An 8,419-nucleotide genomic window follows, 5' to 3' on the forward strand; every position below is an offset into this window, starting at 1 on the left:
AGTTTGTTTTATTTACTGCCTTAGCACACTCTGCCAACCCTGATGTCCTTGCCGTGTCTGAATCCTGGCTTAGGAAGACCACCAAAAACCCTGAAATTTCCATCCCTAACTATAACATTTTCCGACATGATAGAACTGCCAAAGGGGGCRGAGTGGCAATCTACTGCAGAGTCTACTGCCAAGTCTCTGCTAGGTAAAGCCCCGCCGTATCTTAGTTCACTGGTCACATAGCAGCACCCACCTGCAGCACGCGCTCCAGCAGGTAGATTTCACTGGTCACCCCCAAATCCAATTCCACCTTTGGCTGCCTTTCCTTCCAGTTCTCTGCTGCCAATGGAACAAACTGCAAAAATTGCTGAAGCTGGAGACTCTCCCTCACCAACTTCAAGCACCAGCTATCAGAGCAGCTCACAGATCATTGCACCTGTACATAGCCCATCTGTAAATATCCCATCCAACTACCCCATCCTGCATTTATTTATTTATTTTGCTACTTTGCACCCCAGTATCTCTACTTGCACATTCATCACTCCAGTGTTTAATTGCTATATCATAATTACCTCACCACTATGGCCTATTTTATTGCCTTACCTCCCTTATCTTACCTCATTTGCACACACTGTATATATACTTTATTCCCCCTTTTTCTACTGTATTATTGACTGTACGTTTGTTTATGTGTAACTCTGTGTTGGTGTTTGTGTCGAAATTCTTTGCTTTATCTTGGCCAGGTCACAGTTGTAAATGAGAACTTGTTCTCAACAAGCCTACCTGGTTAAATAAAGGTGAAATAAAAAATAACGAAAATAAAGAAAATAAGGAAGGATTATTAAAGGAGTATTAAAGGATTATTCAAGGAGAATTCAAGGATTATTAAAGGAGTATTCAATGAGAATTCAAGGAGTATTCAAGGAGTATTAAAGGAGAATATCAAGGGCTCACGGATTTATTCAAGGTATTAAAGGTTAGATTTCAAGGAGAATTCAAGGATTTATTTAAAGGGTATTCATGGATTCACTTTTGTATTCAAGGAGTATTACAGAGATATTCAAGGAGAATTCAAGGTATTCAAGGGGAGATTATAAGGATTATTCAAGAATTATTCAATGATATTAAAGGAGTATTCAATGAGGATTCAAGGAGTATTCAAGGAGTATTAAATGAAGTTACTTGAGGTCACAGTGACCACACGTGATGACAGATCACAGAGAGTTATGTTTAATATTGTTGTTCTGAGTTGGATGACTGGTTTTGTTTCATGTTTATTATTCAAATCGACTTTGATCACAATAGACTGTAACACTCAAGCAAAGCACAGCTACTTATATAATCTAAGGAGGTCATTATATCTTCAATTGTCAGAGTGGATGTTATTTCTCCCTACCACCCTGGCAAAACAAAATCACTGATATGACAAGCATGAGCATCATGTTGAAGTATTGTGGTGTTTAAACTGGCAACAGACCCCTCATTTAAGTCCTATTATTTCCTTTGAAATGTGGCTGCCATTACTCTCTCTGTGCGTGCTGTTCAGTGATCTCGGGGTTACTTACACTGGCGGGTGCATGTGAGCTGTTTCACTTGAATTTAATCATATGACCAACGACGTGACGTCTGACCCTAGTGATCAACCACTTTCAAGGAACCGTGGTGTGTGTGTGTGTGTGTGGTGTGTTGTGTGTGTGGGTTGTGTGTGTGTGTTGTGTGTGTGTGTGTTGTGTGTGTGTGTGTGTGTGTGTGTGGTGTGATGTGTGTGTGTGTTGTGTTTGTGTGTGTGTGTGTGTGTTGGTGCTGTGGGTGTGTGTTGTGTGTGTGTTGCGGTGTGGTGTGTTGTGTGTGGTGTGTGTGTGGTGTGTGTGTGTGTGGTGTGTGTGTGTGTGATGGTAATCAAGCACATCCAAGGAGGCCGCTCTCCACCGCCTGTTTGTTCCCTAACAGGGGACTAGATAACAGTGAGGTCAACCTCTTCCGACAGAGCACTAAAACACATGAAACATTCCCTGGACCTCTCGGTGACAGTTACCACTTTCCCAGGGGATGCATGAGCCGAGGTGTTCAACCGAGCGCGGTTCGTTCCAACAGCTTTATCAGCTTGTGTTAAATCACCAGCCGTGTCAGATTCCAACAGCTTTTACAACTTGTTTTAATCAACGCACGTGTTGCCTGTCTGTCCGCCTGTCTGTCCGCTTGTCTGTCCGCACTGCTTGTATGCCTGTCTGCCACCAGATCGAGATTCAACATATTTATGTAAACCTTCACATATTTTGAGGTTGCCTTAAGCTCGCCTGGAGTTGCCAGGGGAGCGGGGTTTTACATTTTGGACTTTTCGATTGGTTCTCTGTAAAACTAGCTCAATCAGCACAGCTAATGTTACTTTTTTTTAATTTGATTTGTCATGCTGGGTGCCTGCCTGTCTCTCTTTCTGCTTGCTCCCTTCTTTTGTCGTCTGTCTGTCTGTCCATCCGTATGTCCGTCACTTCCTCCCTGCTGAGAACTCACCAGTGCCAGGTCGTGGATGGGTCTCCCCGTGTACTCCACAGCGGTAGTCGGCCCTTCCTTATGGGCGAACGGACCGTTTGAAGGCTGCCCTGATAGAGGCCATGGGGTGGAACACACACTGCTGACCTCTGAAAACAGAACTAGGGGAGAGAGAGACAGAGAGGGAGGTTACAATGCTGGAAGAGGAGAGGAGAGAAGAGAGAGAGAGGAGAGGAGGAGTGAGAGAGGTGATGAGGTACAATGCTGAAGAAGGAGGGGAGTGGACAGGAAAGGAGACGAGGAGAGGGAGGAGAAGGAGATAGGGAAAGAAAGAGAACAGAGGAGGGGGGAGAAGGGAGATGAAATAAGAAGAAAGAGAGGAGAGCAGGGAGAGGAAGGTGGAGACGGTAAGAAAGATCGTTAACATTGTATCCGGGTGGGTTACAATAACACATCCAGGCAGGCCTCTCCACCCCTGACCCCTCAATAACCCCTGGGGTCACTGCAGCGCTGGGACAGGAGTGTGCACGTGTCAGGGGATGGAAGAGTGCACGTGTCAGGCTGATTGGCTGGTTGTTTTGTTAAGGAACTMGAGAACATCCTTTTAACGTGTTTTGGTCTGTTGTCTTTTAGGGAGTTTCTCACTGAGAATCACACATTTTCATTTGTTCACAGATGAAAGGTCTGCAATATAGTGAGAGTGGACTTGCTCTAGTTCTTAAAAGGGGGACTGACAGCGTTTAAGCAACATTAAATATTTTTTACATCTGTTCATATACACACGCAGGAAGAATAAGAATATTTTTTACATTTTCTGACAAGCGAGCACTTAGATATGGTCATTTGGTGAATTAATGTAATGTCTGGGAATTACGTACAGTAAGGCATTTGTTAAATTAATGTAATGTCTGGGAATTACGTACAGTAAGGCATTTGGTAAATTAATGTAATGTCTGGGAATTACGTACAGTAAGGCATTTGTTACATTTCTATAGCAACACAGTTTGTCATTTTCCCAATTAATAGACACCGCAATAAATAAAACCTCGTAAAAACATCTGTCTTGTCCCCAGGGCCGGGGTCGAATGCAGACCGTTGAGCCATAGCCAATCAGAACTACAGTAAGCCTATATGCAACACGGGCCTGCCATCGTTCAATTTCAACTGGACCGTGTGTTTACAGGAAGTAAACAACAGCACGACTTTAGATCATTAGAACTCATTTACCAAAATACACCTGAATGAATTTCTGAAAATATGTAAAACACCACAGGAGTCCTCTTACATTTGGGAACTTACCAGTCCTATTGATCAAACAACCATGGAAAGGTAGGCTCTCTCTCCCTCAGTTATGCRCATCAACAACACCAAGATCAACAACTAATGTTAGTCAGAGCGAGATRAGMTMAAATCTAACGAGGGAACATTAGATAAACCCTCTCAAACTTTTTCTGCTAGTTGGCCGTCAAAATTGCACTGATAAACGATGGGGAATAGAAGCATGCTCGTCCTTCTGCAGCTTGCCTGCCCAAGCATGCTTGTCCCAACCCATGTTTTGATAACGGAATGGGAACTTGCCTGCCTGCCTGCCTGMCAAATTTCTGTCACACCCTGATCTGTTTCACCTGTCCTTGTKCTTGTCTCCACCCCCTCCAGGTGTCACTTATTTTCCCCAGTGTATTTATCCCTGTGTTTCCTGTCTCTCTGTGCCAATTTGTCTTGTACGTTCCAAGTCAACCAGTGTGTTTTCCCCGTACTCYTGCTTCTATTCTCTTTTTGCTAGTCCTCCCGGTTTTGACTCTTGCCTGTTTTCTGACTCTGTACCCGCCTGCCTGACCATTCTGCCTGCCTTGACCACGAGCCTGTCTGCCACTCTGTACCTCCTGGATCTCTGAACTGGTTTTGACCTTCTGCCTGTCCATGACCATTCTCTTGCCTTCCCCTTTTTCGATTGTTAATAAACCTCTTGGACTCTAACCATCTGCCTCTGGGTCTCGCCTTATAATTTCATTGACAACTAAGAGATAGGCTTACTGTGGATACCAGTTGTTTAGCATAGCTAGCAAAGCGTTTCACATTTCTTGCTAGCTAACCAAATGACACCGGCATCTCTAGCTGTGTAGCCCCTGATAAACGATATGAGGGGAAATATTCAGTCACTCCCCCACTTATCCAATGACATGACATCCCAGGGGTGTCAAACACAATCAGCACACGGGGCCGTATTGAAGGGGAACAACAATGAATTTGCAGGCCAGACAGCCTATTCGTTTTTCACAACAAACAAAAAAACATGCAACTGCGWCCAAAACTGGCCAAATATGGTTCTTTAAAATGTACACGTATGTACATAGTACATAGCAGTTTAACATATCAAATCAAATCAAGTTTATTTTATATAGCCCTTCGTACATCAGCTAATATCTCGAAGTGCTGTACAGAAACCCAGCCTAAAACCCCAAACACCAAGCAATGCAGGTGTAGAAGCACGGTGGCTAGGAAAAACTCCCTAGAAAGGCCAAAACCTAGGAAGAAACCTAGAGAGGAACCAGGCTATGAGGGGTGGCCAGTCCTCATCTGGCTGTGCCCGGGTGGAGATTATAACAGAACATGGCCAAGATGTTCAAATGTTCATAAATGACCAGCAGGGTCAAATAATAATCAGGAGTAAATGTCAGTTGGCTTTTCATAGCCACTGGTGTGGTCCAACATATTAAAACAAAAGAAGAAAGAAACAATATGTTTCCAGCCTTTGCTGCTATCTGCTTGCAGATATAATGCGATTCTAATCAAAAKGTATTTAATAACTCCAAATAACAAAAACGTTAGCTATAGGTTGTTGTAACATTTCAACTTAAAACATGTTCTGCCTTTTTTTTTGCACGGCGTGGATCACTGGTGTTGTTGAATACAGCATTACTTAGAGTAAATGCTATTCAACCACACCAGTGATCAATAGAGTAATGCTGTTATTCACCAACCAGTAATGCAGTATTCAAACCACACCATGTCTAGCCAAGAGTAATGCTGTATTCACCAACACCCTAATGCTGTATTCAACCACACCAGTGATCCATATTAGAGTAATGCTGTATTCAACCACATGACCAGTAATGCTGTATTTCAACCACACCAGTGATCCATAGAGTAATGCTGTATTCAACACACACCATAGATAATGCTGTATTCAACCACACCAGTAATGCGTATTAACCACACCAGTGATCCATAGAGTAATGCTGTATTCAACCACACAGTAATGTCTGTAATTTAACAACCACCAGTGATCCATAGAGTAATGCTGTATTCAACACACCAGTGACCATAGATAATGCTGTATCAAACCACACCAGTGATCCATAGAGTAATGCTGTATCAACCACACCATGTGTAATCACCACACCGATACTATAGAGTAATGCTGTATTCAACCACACCAGTAGATCCATAGAGTAATGCTGTATTCACAACACCAGTGATCCATAGATAATGGGTATTCAACACACCAGTGATCCATAGAGTAATGCTGTATTCAACCACACCAGTATGCTGTATTCAACAACACCAGTGATCCATAGAGTAATGCTGTATTAACCACACCATGTATGACAGTGATCCATAGAGTAATGCTGTATTTCAACCACACCAGTGATTGGGCTGTATTCAACCACACCAGTGATCCATAGAGTAATGCTGTATTCAACCACACCAGTGATCCATAGAGTAATGCTGTATTCAAACCAGTGATCCAGTTGATGCTGTATTCAACCACACCAGTGATCCATGGAGTAATGCTGTATTCAACCACACAGTGATCATAGAGTAATGCTGTATTCAACCACACCAGTGATCCATAGAGTAATGCTGTATTTCCAACCACACCAGTGATCATAGAGTAATGCTGTATTCACACCACCAACCAAGTGATCTATAGAGTATGCTGTATTCAAACCACACCAGTATGCTGTATTCAACCACACCAGTGATCTAGAGAGTAATGCTGTATTCAACCACCACCAGTAATGCTGTATTCAACCACACCAAGTGATCATAGAGTATGCTGTATTCAACAACACCAGTGATCCATAGAGTAATGCTGTATTCAACCACACCAGTTGATCTAGTAGAGTATGCTGTATTCAACCACACCAGTGATCCATATGAGTAATGCTGTATTCAACACACACAGTGATCCATAGAGTAATGCTGTATTCAACCACACCAGTGATCCAAGAGTAATGCTGTATTCACAACACCAGTAATGTGCTGTATTCAACCACAACCAAGAGTATGCTGTATTCAACCATACCAGGATCCTAAGTAAATGCTGTATTCAACCACACCAGTGATCCATAGAGTAATGCTGTATTCAACCATCATCCAGTAATGCTGTATTCAACGCACACCAGTGATCCATAGAGTAATGCTTGTATTCAACAACACCAGTGATCATAGAGTAATGCTGTATTCAACCAGACCATTGTGATCTATAGAGTAATGCTGTATTCAACCACACCAGTATGCTGTATTCAACCACACCAGTGATCCATAGAGTAATGCTGTATTCAACCACACCAGTGATCTAAGTAGAGTATATGCTGTATTCAACACACCAGTGACCATAGAGTAATGCTGTGTATTTTAACCACACCAGTGATGCTGTATTCAACACACCAAGTAATGCTGTATTCAACCACACCAGTGATCCATAGATGAATGCTGTATTCAACCACACCAGTGATCCATAAGAGTAATGCTGTATTCAACCCACCAGTGATCCATAGAGTAATGCTGTATTCAACCAACACAGTAATGCTGTAATTCAACCAACCAGTGATCCATAGAGTAATGCTGTATTCAAACACACCAGTGATCCATAGAGAATGGCCTGTATTCAACACACACCAGTGATCCATAGAGTAATGCTGTATCACCACACATCAAAGTGCTATATTCAACCACACAGTGATCAATAGAGTAATGCTGTATTCAACACACCAGTATGCTGTATTCAACCAACACCAGTGATCCTATAGAGTAATGCTGTATTCACAACCAGTGATCCATAGAGTATGCTGTATCAACCACACCAGTGATCCATAGAGTAATGCTGTATTCAACACACCAGTATGCTGTATTCAAACCACACCAGTGATCCATAGAGTAAATGCTGTATTCAACCAACACCAGTGATCCATAGAGTAATGCTGTATTCAACCACACCAGTGATCCATAGAGTAATGTGTATTCAACCACACCAGTGATCCATAAGAGTAATTGCTGTATTCAACAACACCAGTGATCCATAGAGTAATGCTGTATTCAACCATACCAGTGATCCATAGAGTAATGCTGTATTCAACCAACCAGTGATCCAATAGAGAATGCTGTATTCAACAACAGCATGATCCATAGAGTAATGCTGTATTCAACCACACCAGTAATCCCATATAGAGATATGCTGTATTCAACACACCAGTGATCCATAGAGTAATGCTGTATTCAACCCACCAGTGATCCATAGAGTAATGCTGTATTCAACCACACCAGTAATGCTGTATTCAACCACCATGATCCATAGACGTAAGCTCTATTCAACAACACCAGTGATCCATAGAGTAATGCTGTATTCAACCAACACCAGTAATGCTGTATTCAACCACACCAGTGATCCATAGAGTAATGCTGTATTCAACCACACCAGTGATCCATAGAGTAATGCTGTATTCAACCAAACCAGATGGTCTGAGTAATGATGGCTGTATTCAACCACACCAGTGATCCATTAGAGTAAGTTGACTGTATTTCAACCACACCAGTTAATGCTGTACAACAACTACCAGTGATCCATGAGTAATGCTGTATTCAACACACAGTGATCCATAGAAGTAAATGCTGTATTCAACAACACCAATGATAATGCTGTATTCAATCCGACGTA

The 8,419-nt window shown here is 42.3% G+C and overlaps 1 pseudogene; it reads right to left on the reverse strand.

Annotated features, from left to right (window-relative positions):
* The window catches only part of LOC112075370 (semaphorin-3D-like), a 48,557-nt pseudogene that overhangs the window by 1,634 nt on the left and 38,504 nt on the right, over nucleotides 1–8,419 (reverse strand).

Source organism: Salvelinus sp. IW2-2015, unplaced genomic scaffold (assembly GCF_002910315.2).
Source record: "Salvelinus sp. IW2-2015 unplaced genomic scaffold, ASM291031v2 Un_scaffold3111, whole genome shotgun sequence".
Lineage (NCBI taxonomy): Eukaryota > Metazoa > Chordata > Actinopteri > Salmoniformes > Salmonidae > Salvelinus > Salvelinus sp. IW2-2015.